The 12,547-nt window shown below is 52.1% G+C and overlaps 1 protein-coding gene across 1 annotated transcript in view; it reads left to right on the forward strand.

Moving 5' to 3' along the window:
• LOC106742210 (histone acetyltransferase KAT7-like) overlaps window positions 1–12,547 on the forward strand; it is a 37,287-nt gene that overhangs the window by 7,705 nt on the left and 17,035 nt on the right.

Here is a 12,547-nt window from a genome sequence, read left to right on the forward strand (position 1 = left end):
CCTCCTTTCTTCCTTCCTTCTCAATCCTTCTTCTCGAGGAGAAATCCACGATCAGGAACCGCGACCAGGCCGCGTTATTCCGACACCGGAAGTGAATTTACGCATCACGACCACATGACCCGTTGGGCTGTAGATTAGCCGGGGTAATATCCATCACCCCGCGATGTCCGTCCTCTTCGTGATCCCCGCAGACGCGGAGAATTACGCGCGCACGACAGAGTCTGGCGGGTGGTGTCTCGAATACACAGATTCGCGCGCTCAGAAGTTTCAGCTTCAATTTCGACCTTTTCCTCGTCCCATTTTTGTCGGAACCAGAGAATCGCGTAATTCTGTCCCCCTTCCTCCCCCCCCCTTTTTTTTGTACAGTATTACAATGAAACGCGAGTTTTCATGGCGGCGTGCGATTATTCAGTTCAGTGACTCAAAAGTACTGCGGTTCCGCGTAACCTCCTGCCGAACGTTTTCCCCGCGCACATCCGCGCGCGCGAGAGAGAGAGAGAAGGATAGCTTTATAGGTCCATTCGGGAGCGCTTGTGAATCCCGCAAAGTAGATCGGGAATTGTTCGTCGCGCGCGAGCGTTCGACGTCTCTCGGTCGTAAAACTNCCCTCGTCCCTCGCAGTTTGGCCTTCGAGGATTCGGACATTGGCCTTGAACAACCGGGGTCGTTGACCCCGGTTAACACCCTTGGCCATTGACCTTGCGGCCGTTGACCCCGCGCTTGCGGACGTCGACCTCTCAGGCGGGATGTCTAAGTTGAACTTGAATAATCGCGCTCTTCACCTTGAACGCGCGAATTCGTCGTCGGATTATCAGCTGGCGGGGAATGCTGAGGAACGGCGACTTTCGTTGCCTCGTGCCACGCTCGTCCCGCTCGCGTCCTGCGTACAAGGTGGAATTTTGATCAATTCCAAGCCAGCCGAGCAGAAATTAAGGGGGTCGGATCGAGGCGTGAACGTTTACAGCTTCCGCCGTGTTTACTGAGACATGAAGAGAGAAGCCACTCTTCCGCCGTTCGAGACTTCTTCCCGACGTTCCTTCGTCCGTTCGCAGCGCGAAGTCACGGTCGCTACAAGTCGCGCGGTAATTGAATCGATTGCTTGGATAGCGCTAACGCAAACGCCAGACACGGATCTTGGATGGAATTCTTATAATATGAATGATTAGATAGAGAGAGAGAGAGAGAGAGCTTCGGATGCCGGGCGCGATAATCGAGATCAGATAAACTGAGAACGAAGCAAATTACTCGGGATCACACGCGCATCACACGCAAGAAAGTAAAAATACGACTCGACGCTAACCGGATAACGCTGAACGTTCCAGTTGGAACGCGCTCCGTCCGGGGGACACAATAGCCTCGCGTCCTCGAGAGACGACGACAACAACAACGGCTACACGGCTTTTAATAAGATTCAGACTATATTTATAAAAGCGTGCACACTCCTTCGGATATCCCGAAAAGGAGAAACGCGTGTCACGCGAAAACCAGGCCCGGAACCGGTTCTGGGGGCCAGCGGGTCCCAGATGCGGGGTCCGTTCTGATCCTGAAATCCTTGCACGGTATCACGTTGACCGAGGGCGCGACATTGTTTCGAATGAAATTTTCGCCGGCCCTAATCCCCCGGATCGTCGTCCAGGAGTATCGAATAATCGCCGCTCTAACCGGGAGCTTCTCCGTTACCTTCTAATGTTGCCGAAATACTTGTAACGGATCGCATCGCGCGTGTGCTGCAACGTAAACCTTTGATTTTTTTGCTCTTTCCTTTGGAAACTTTTTTCTTGGAATCCCGGGTATCTTTCGGTTCTGGCCTCGCACCCGCTTCTGAATAAGCATTATAAATACCCGACTCTACAAACTTGCGATTGTAAATTCAGAACACGTCAAACCGTTGTAAGCGAGTTTTTGTAGGGGCTCTAAACTCATAAAAATATCGAACGTGAAACCAAGCAAGGATTCACACGAGTTCAGAGTTGGCTTTCAGTCGCCGCTACGAGCCGGAAATCAAGCACTTCCAGTCCTACCACGTGCTTTGGCCCGGTCGATCCCTAATTTTCTATCATGCGTGCAAGTACGCGCCTCGAACATTGCACCCGATCAATCCAATAATCCGTATTGCAATATTTACCACGTATCGGCTTTCTCCCTTTCAAATTTTTCGTAGAATGAGGTAGCAAAAATTACATAACGTAGAAATTATGTTTTCGCGAGAAACACGCAATTGGTATTAGTCAAGAATTGCCGGATCGTAGGATATCATTACCACGTGAGGCAGCTGATTCTCATCGTTGCGAAAAGGTGACACCCTGTATAGTGTGATTCACAAGCGAGCGATGCTAAAGAGAGCTCCGTAATTTGTGTTAACGAAAATTATCGCGCGAGAAACTCCGCGGCATTCGATTGGAAGAGAGCAACGAGTGGACCATGACTCGGAATCCAGCAGCCTGGCCAAGCGTCCCGGGCATTCGACTAGGAAGAGAGTCTCGAGACGGTGGCGTATCCTCTTACGTAGGTATTCTAGACGGCAACCCTCGTTCCGTCCGCGCGAAGGGGGAAAAGAAAAGAGCAGTAGCGAGACACGCATGTCGAACACCGGTAGCAACCGCACCCGCTGTTGAAACTTTACGATCCGCGGTTGCGAGCGTGAGTGACGGGGAAGATCGGATGGATACTCGGCCGGATGCGCTTGAAACTCACTTCGCAAGACCGCTCGAAAACACGGAACAGAAGGAAACTCTGGCGGCTGCCGAAATTGCCGAGAAACTGGATATATGCGTAACCTCGTAGATGGGAGGTGTGTAACGCGAGTTACAGAAAGGAAGGTAGAAGAGAAGAAGTTGCGGGAGTTGCTTTCTTGCTCTCTCGGGACGGCGCTTTTCTCAGACTATCGATTATCCTTCGTTGAAAGCGGAGGCGTCGGACGACTTCGACTATATAACGACACGACGACGAGATAAACCGTTTCTCTCTCTCTCTTTTACTTTTTCTCTTCGACCCGGGCGAATTTTAATTTCGCCCGATCAGCTCGGTCGTATCATTCACTGTCTGAGTAAATTTGAACCGTAGCGCAATATTTGCGAGTACCGCAAGCAGTGGTATTATTTTTCCTCGGTGCATCCACGAGATACCTGGCCCCTGAGATAGGTATCTTCTCGACGTGGGAGTTCGGTGAAACTCAATCCTCGTCCAGATAGAGACGACGATAGCGAGGCAGGGAGAAATAAACGTCGCGCGAAAAAGCGACGTCGATGCGTCGATGAGACGCTGTGTCCCGACCAGTCTGCTTTATCGCGCCACTTTGGACAATTATGAATCCATTACCCGAGCGTGATTATCTCGCAACGATAAACGAAGGAAATTTTATATGTACACGCGGATAAAAACAACTCCATTAGTGTAACTGAATTTTCCGTTGCCTAGGGAGGGGGATGAACCGGACAAAAACTCGGTTGTAGGAACGGAAGAACTCCTGTGGCAGGTTTTCCACTCGGTCAATTGCTCTCGGTTGTCTCAAGCGAGTTTTAACGCAGCTGAATGTTCACACGAATGTTTCCGCTCGCCATCGGTGAAACAGACGTTATCGTTTCTCGTCGCCGAGTTCTTCATCTGTCCTCGATCGCGGAGACTTCTGCACGCGCGTTAAATACGAATTTATACGACGTACAGTCGGTTGAATCATTCCTCGCAATTCTCCCTCGATAATAAGGATAAACCTGCCGGAAGGAAGTTCGCGAAAGTCCGGTGGTTGCGCCGTCGAATCCTGCGGGGGATCACCGGCCGTCATCTCTCGACATGGGCGAGAGCCGCGGAGATATAAAACGCCGACAGGATGTTTCCACTTCGGGTGGGAAAGGGCGTGAAAAATCGGCGGACGCGGTTTCCGTGGAAACGCGACGCTCCACGCTCGCTCAGGGCTCATTTGCCTAACTTCCGGCGGTGCGCCAGTTAGCCCGTCACGGACGACTCCGCGTTATATATCCTGAATAATGCATAGGAGGCCGTGGAGCGAAAAAGAGAGGACGGAGAATGGGCGAAAGAGAGAGAGAGAGAGGAGTCGGGCGACGAAGAAGAAGATTAAGGGAGGAGAAAGCCGTACCTGCGCGCGCTCTTCGCCAGAGTGCTTCGGCAGACCCGTGAAGGGTCTGAACCGTCCGGCGTATATAATATAATAAATAGACATAGACCTTTTCCTCCGCCCCGTTTATACACGCGCTTTATGTCGCGCCAGAGAGGAGCGACTGACCGAGGTCCTTGATCCATCTCCGAGCCACCTCGATCGTTCCATTTCGCCGTGTAAGATGCTGAGACGAGAGATAGTTTTTCGACCGCCGTCGCTGAATTAAGCGGCCGTTGCGACGCGTCCGCTTCGTCTGGCTCGCGCGATTGCACCGGCCCCGGCGGAAAAATCGATAGCCAAGGTCGGAAGTATCCCTCGCAATTTCATAATCCGTCTCCGGGACGGAAGGAGCAGAATGTCGGGAATTCTTCGAGGAGCTCCGGCGCGTCCTTGGGGGACGGGCGTCGCGACGGGCGAGCGGGTAGAGGCGGGCGGGAGGGGTCCGACAGGAGGATTTTCCAGGGAACGGGAGCTCCCGAGGCGAAGGAAGAACAGACGCTCTCGGGTGGACGGAGAAAAGGATCAGCGGGTAGGGTCGTGCGCAGGAACCACCGCAAAAGGGATGAAACGAAAAGGGTGAAAGAGACGCGGGGAGAGAGCGCGCGCGGCGAGAGACAGAGATGGACGAAGGACACGAGGGTCGGGCAATTTTCCTTAAAAATATCCCGCAGACGGCGGCGGCGCGACGAGACGCTAAGGGCGGCTGCTGGGAATTGCAGGCGGACTGACGAGACGAGGAACGACGACGGAGGGTGGAAACGGAGGGAGGGAGGGATGACGTAGGGTAGTACCGTCAGGAAGAGAGAGAGAGAGAGAGAAAGAGTAGTAGTAGTAGAGATCGTCGATACTCTCTACGCGCCTCGCTCGTCGAGAAGAGGTTGGGGTAGGCTCGCCCTCCGCCGCCATCTACCTCCGTTCAACTCTCCAGCCACCCCCGCGCCCTTCGACCGGGCCTTCCCCCTCTGCCTGCGCCCTTTCTCTCGCTCTCTCAGTCTCCCTTAACCGGCAAAACCTCGCCCGACTGGGGTCGATCGATGCCAGACAGTACTGCTGTTCGCGCGACCAAATCCCGCCGAATGCACATCCAGAAGGTGGAGGCGATCTCCCCCTCGCGTCGCGATGTTCTTCGTGTGATGCTCCTCCGCCGGTCTCTCCTTTATCCGGACGCCGAATCCGTCCGGTGGAAAAATCTACGATGGCATACTTTTATCTCGACGAGATCTCTCTTTCTCTCCACGAGAGCACACGCCCTCGTCCGATATGATGCGGTCTCGATCTCGAGTTTCCGACCGGCTCCCCCTCTTTCTCCCGTCGCCGACCTTGGTGTCGTCCGATAATCCGACAATCGTGATAACGATACGAGAAATTCCCGGGGCGTTGTCCTGTTCCGCGGACGAGGAGATGACAGAGGGAGGGAAAACCCGCGTGCACCCGTTTCTCGCGTCGCGTCCGTGACGTGCGCGTAGCCGTGCGTGAATGGGATTAAGCGCCCACACGTCGACGGTGAGTGGCTTGTCTGCAGAATTAATGAACTGCGTCAATGATCAGTTACCGATCGTTTCGCTGGATTAAGCCGTTTCCATACGACGACGTCGCTCGACGAATTTCGATTGATATGAAACGAGACGAGCCTCGCAACATCTCGTTCCCTCCCCACATGGGTGCGCGTTGTGCAAAATAAATACAGAGTGAAATTTGAGAACTCACCGAACGGACCCCTCGTGCGTTTTCCGTTCTTTTTCCGGGTCGCGCCGGATCGATGGCCGCCGTCTGCGAAGCGTCTCGGAGGCAGAGAGGAAGCCCCCGCGGTGCGTACGCCTAACTCGAGTCACCGACAAAGTTCGCACGACTTTCCGACTCGCAATTTTGCGGCTCGAGCCCGCTTATTTCAGCGAGGACGACCATGAAGGAACGCCGCTTCGGACAGCGACGAGAGAAGAAGGGGTAACTAATAAATAGGTCTCTCTCTGATCTCGAGACCGGACAAAGGAGCGAGCGGTCAAGTAATAATTTCGGCTCGGATTCGGCGGGAGGAGCGCATGACGAATAAGCCGAGGAGCTCATAGTCGACCCTCCGTTTTTCGAAATCTACGGCATCGTCGGCATGGGACGCCCATTGTCCAGCGGGCACACGTAGGCAATGAAAATTCCCACAGGCTCTCGTATCTTTCAATCGTCCTTTCACGGGTTTCGTCATGGAGTTTCGAATTTGTCATATTAATTCCCCGTAAATCCACGTCGGAGAATGAGGAGAGATGAGGGATATATGAGAGATAATAATAATAATAATTTCCTATGCGTCGTCTATCGTTGTGGACCATACCCATGCATGATGATTTTCTCACATATAAAAAGCACAAAAAATGTGAAAGCAGCTCGTGTTTTCCGGGACAGAGGGTGCCCTAGGTAGAAGATTTTTTTATCAAATTAATAGAGTTTTCATCAATCCGAACGACACGCGCCAGGTGTTCCACACATCACGACGTTCTGTGTGTCTACATGCCGCGTCTCTCTCTGTATATTCCTCGCTCAATCAAGGATCGCGACAACGCGCTAATGCGAAACGTGACGAAAGAGAGAGAGAGAGAGAGATTTAATTCGGAGAGATGGAGAGATTGTCAAATGGCGCGACAGAGAAACTCACGATGACGCCGGTGATAACTCGGCTCGTTCGAGACATGCAGTAACACGGGAAACGCGCGATAAGGCTTCGCGCGTACACCGCGTGTGTTAACAGGAACGCTTTGTTCGGTATAAAGAAAGCGGAGGAGGAAACTCGGTGCATCTAAATATAGAAGTGACTGTCGCGAGGAGCAGCCGCTCGGCCATTAAGCCACGCTCACACCGCCTTTCTCGCATGACCGAGCCGATTCGAGATCATTCGGACACATGCTGTGTTAATTCCCGCGTCCGATTCGTCGATTCGCAGCCTTCCCGCGGTCAATGTTTCAACGAACCTCTCGCGGCCGAACTGCATCTTAATCTTCAGTGGTAATTGCGGTTGGATGATGCCGACCCTTAAGTATGCACGGTTAGTCGTCTCTGCAATACTAATGTCTCTGAAGTGAAAAAGAACAAAAAAATTACTGAAAAATAGATCAAAGTGACGGGAAATGTAGGACATGAATTTAGATTATTCTCGAAGAATTCATCGCACTCCCACGCAAAACCGAGCGTTGTAGCGTCGAGAGCTGTTTTATTTATTCGAGACGAGACGCTCACGCGAAATATCATCGTTATAGCAGCGTCAAAAATTCAGTGACACTGATGATGATATTGGGAGAATATTCGACGAATTTTTTATCTGGCATTCTGCTCGGCCGAGTATATTTAATTTGACCGGTCGAGGTGGACGTTGCAATCGGCTGCAGCTGCTACGAGAGAGAGAGAGAGAGAGAGAGAGCGATATTTCTTGTCTCGCCTCAGGTATCTAAATTTTGTCTACATCCAGCGGTGCATCTTGCACCTCAAAACCCTCGGAGTTCTCCGTGTTCTTTCGACAAAGATCACGGGAAGAAAAATAGTGTTCGATCGATGGTACAAGCGTGGGAAAAAATGAGCGTCGGCTGAATCGTCCGTGGAATTCATAAATGAGAGAGAGAAGAATGTTATGTATACATTTGTCGATTAAAATCTGGCGATTACAGTCACAGCGCGTTACAGTGACGGTGAAAATGGTGGGGCGTGGAGGGTTCATAGAATCTCCCCGCGGGCGCTGATTGTTCGACAGAAAAATGGAAGTAATGTCCGAGGGTTAATTTCCATTCACGCGTGAACGCGAATTCCACCTCGTAAATATCCGCCGCCTATCGAAGCGGGAATTTATGCCGTCTGCGTTAAGCTGATTCCGCGACCGTCCCCAATGACGGCACCTTTGGCACCATAAATAAGCGCCGCGAGCGCAAAAATGTCAATCATTCGCGAACGACTGCTTTACACGCTCTATAAACACCTCCCGCAACAATACGTGGGAAAGAGAGAGAGAAAGAGAGAGCGTCGTTGCGTGCGCGATAAGACGCGGAAATAGAAGAGGGAGAGTGGGAAAATGTTATTTACTATGTTCTCCCGGGTAAGTGCCGCGGAAACATCTCTGAAAAGTCTGCGGATCGAAAATAAGGAAAAGAGGTTGGGATGGAGGAGCATCAACGCCGAGAACCTGGCGCAGCTACCATAAACAATCGCGCGAGGAGCGCCCGTTAAAATCGTCCTGCACGATCGTTTGCGCAACGGTGTAATTACATGTACACGATAAAAAATGTTGCTTACGTTTGACATGTCTTAAACGGTCTGCGCCAAATTTTTGTACTAATTAACACGAAATGTCCATAATATGTTAATCGGCGCTGAAATATAAAATGTATTACAAGTGTAATTTCAACACTCGTTGAATATCGACCCGACGCAAAATATTAAAGTAACAAACACACAATACGTTAAATTAACACAAAAACTTCAACAGGGGCTAATTAGTCGAACACAAGTACGAAATATTTTTTTCACTGCGCACATATTATTATCATCAATTACACATATGGATCCGGGACGTTGCAAAGATTCGTAGACGAACTCCGAGTTGTGATCTAGGATCCGAAGAAGTGCCTCTCCGGCCAGACAGGGCTAGAATTCTGATTAATTGCCCCCTCGTCAAGGGACGTCGCAGCATCTCTCAAAGAGACGCTTGTAGAGCGACGCGAGGGAGAGGAACAGAGAGAAAGAGAAGCGAGTCCGGCCGGACCTCGCCCGCGCCGGTTGGACAATTATTTGATTCGCCTTATCCGCGCGCGAGAGAGCGAGTTCTCTCGCAGACGTTCGTTCACCTACGCGCCGCTCTTCGACACACCACCAATATCGTCGCGACGTGTTTATGAGAGACACGAGAAAGAAAGAGACAAAGGAGATATATGTATGTACGACGGATGCCCGCCTGCTGACCCGCGTTCCAATGCTTCTCTCTCTCTCTTTCCTCTCCACCGTCGCACGTGTGCTCGCTTACCCGCGCGCGCTTTATGGCACGGTGATACGCAGAAAAGGATACTGACCGATTGGAAGCCTTTTACGATCAACTCCATGCCACGCCACGTCGTCGTCCTTCTCCTCCTCGAATGTGTCTCCTTTCTGCATTCCGCGGGCCGCCGAGGTGACACGATGCATCGGCCAAGAGGATGATTCGCTCGCGGCACGCTTTCATCGCTACGTAGCGATTGCACCGACGCGACGACCGTCCGGATTAAGTAAGTCGGCGATTCACTCGTTCTTTCTCGAATTATAGTCATATCTATTACACACGCACATACATACGGTGATAATGAGATAGAGAGAGAAACTCTTTAACCGATTTCTCTCCTTCTCACCCTTCATCTTTGAGCAACTTCTTCGGCTCTTAGTAGCACTCCGGAGCAATTTAAATTCCCCAGCCGCCATTTGCCAGCTGGTAATAACCACTCGTACCAGTCGTATTATTATTTCGATGCTCACGTACTTTCCATAAACGCCTCATTCGTTTTATTTTAAACACCGCGCCGCGAGAGACTATTCATAGGTGAACAATAACCGCGCGCGGTTTCTTATTTTAATAACAATGGTAATGACTGTAATAATACCGGGCGAGTCGGGAATCTCGCAAGACGGTCGTTCCGGCCGCTTGCGAATTCGCGTCACTTCCCAGGGATCTTTGATTGCGACAACAGGCCGTCTGCGCTTCGCATTGATCGAAGAAAGACACTCGTTATTAATTTGACGCCCACTCGCGCTCGCTATCTCGCCCCGAGAACCGTGAATTGTGCGTACGGGTGCATAGCTGAATTGAAATGCCATCGACACGCGCACGCTCGCACAATCAGCCGACGGTTCTCATCGCGCAACGTTTCGCACTTCACGCTGGAAAGGCCGATACGAAGTAGATTCTCGTGTCCTCTTTTTATTTTCAAGAATCAACCGTCGATTAGCGCGCAAGTACCGTTGCGTGGGTGACAACAATGGAGGTTCTCGCGATTCCGCTCGCGCGAATCACACCGCGCGACATCTTGCTCTCTCCTCTTCGGTTTTATGTACATCTTTTTTCCTCCCTTTTTCTTCGACGTTTCACCGCACGCATAACTCGACTGGTCTCTCTCGCTTACGCTCTCGGAGCGCTCCGCATCTTCGCGCTCTACCCTTTTATACTCTCTCCCGTTTATCTCGTCATGTATCCTCGAATTTACTCATTACGCGGTGCAACTCGATCACGTACGCTTCGGCCGTACGTGGATCTTTGATGAAACTATTTGGACTACTCGTTAGGTCGGCTGAACTAATCGACACGCCGGCGGCGGCGAGGCCACGTGTGCGTGCATATATACACGTCGTTCTACGACGCAGATGGTGTCGGTCGCTCGCCGAGAGACGTACGTCGACGTTACGATCATTGATCTGTTTTATTCCTCTCTCACACGTAGAGCGCGGCGGCCGTGGCTGGTCCGCGATCGTTACTCTATGCGCCACCTTGCCGCGTTCTGGAGATGAAGGGAGACGAGGGAGAGAGAGACGGAGAAAGAGAAGTGCCGGTATCGATTCCGGCGAACTATATATCCGCGAAAGAAGCTGTACCTTGCCTCCTCGAGCGAGAGGACTGCTGCACTTTCCTCCTACGCCAGCAGGAGGACAACCCACGACCGTGATTATTGACGCACCAGTCGGGATTCCGCTCGTAGAAGCCCTCGGCGCGTGCACATCGCGACCGAAATAGAAATCGCGCGAAGCCGCCGAGTCGTCGGAAAGCCGTGCAGCGAAATTATAAAACTCTCCTGCGATAACGCGAAGGGATATTAATCCTCGATGCAAAATGCGTAAAGGAAGGTCGCGTTCGGAATAGAGTTGCAAACGGGCGAGTCGATGTGCCTCACGTGAGAAAAGAAAATACAGCCGACACGTCCTTTCATTCCCCAGACGGAAAATTACACCGTTTCCAGCATTAAATACACACACACACACACACGAGGTCAAAACCGTTATAATTAGGGCCATTACAACCCTATCGTTATAATTAGAGTTACTTACGCGACTTTCAACCTCATGGGTTATGTATAAGACTGAAAAAATCGTGTAATTTTCTGTCTAGGGAATGGTACAGCATGACGCCAACATGACGCCACTTGTGCGAAACGTTTAACTCGATGTCTAGCCGCAAGCATAAAAAGAGAAAGAAAACGGCCGAGTCACTCGGGTCCGCGCGAAATTTTCCCGAGCTCCATCGCGAGGCCCGAAGAATTATCGGTGGCGATTCAAATCCCGTCGCGTTCGTTTGTCATCGCCGATCGATTTCGAACGAGCTGACGAAGTACTTTGTCGCCTTTGTGCCGCCGGTCGCGATTCCGACGGGAGGGAGGGAGGGAGGGAGGAAGGAAGGGAGAAAAAAAAAGGAAGGAAGGAGCGAGAGACAGGAGAGGAGAAGGAAAAGTACATGACCTCCTCCGTTATGACGCCGGTGGGGACGTCGAGACGGCCCTGAACAACGCGGAGAGACTACCGACCCAAGGACGTCGCGGGTCCCAGATTCCCTCACCCTCTCTCCTCTCTCGCTTTCTCTGTCTCTCCCTTTCTCGCGGTCCCCCTACGCTTTCCGCTCTGCCGAGAGGGACCACGAAGCGCTTTTCTATCCACCGATCGCCGGGGCCCTTATTTAGCCTTCGGCTTGGGCTTGGCCGGCGATGAAACGTCACTGAGACAAAATACGATGTAACGTGTTATTTGACGTGCGTACGCACAAAAGACGTACGGAAAGCCCCGAACTTTAAGACGAAGCCAACTTCGGGGGAAGGACCGCTCGAAGTCGACGACGGCGTTTTCGGACACCTTGTGTATGTCGTGTATCTGGCGAGAGCGGCGTTTGAATAGGATCGGAGGACGACTCGGGGTTTTAAGAACTCGCTCGCTGACTCATTTCCATTCGCGTCGACTCGTCTTACCAGCGGCGACGCTCGTCGCCGAGAGAAGTCGTTAGCCGTACGCTAAATCACCGGAGAACAGTCTCGTGCAGGCCTGCGCCGCTGCTCCGGTTCTTAACTTCGATATTGTTCGGGAGGCAACTGGCTTTCGCAGCCCAGGTATATAGCTTCGGTTTCAACTTCAGCTACGTTCGCCGAAGTATCGGCATCCCTCCGAGCAGGTATCATCCTTCGGAGCATCCCTATCCCGGAGCGTTCTGGTAGAGTCGCCGCGAACTCCTCTCCTCCGTTTCGCCCTTGGTTTCTAGCGGTTGGTCGACCTTTTCCTCCATCGACCCTCTCCCTCCGGTTCTCTCTAACGGGCCCCACGGACGGTTGCCCTCGGGACCCAAACTTCGTTCCTCCCCTCCCCTCTTCCCCGGCTCTTGGATCGCGCCTCTTTCCCCATCGTTTCTCTCCTTTTCTTTCCGCTCTCGTCTCTATCCCTATTTCTTCCCCCCCCCCCCCCCCC

Source organism: Dinoponera quadriceps, unplaced genomic scaffold (assembly GCF_001313825.1).
Source record: "Dinoponera quadriceps isolate SergipeBrazil2010 unplaced genomic scaffold, ASM131382v1 scaffold676, whole genome shotgun sequence".
Lineage (NCBI taxonomy): Eukaryota > Metazoa > Arthropoda > Insecta > Hymenoptera > Formicidae > Dinoponera > Dinoponera quadriceps.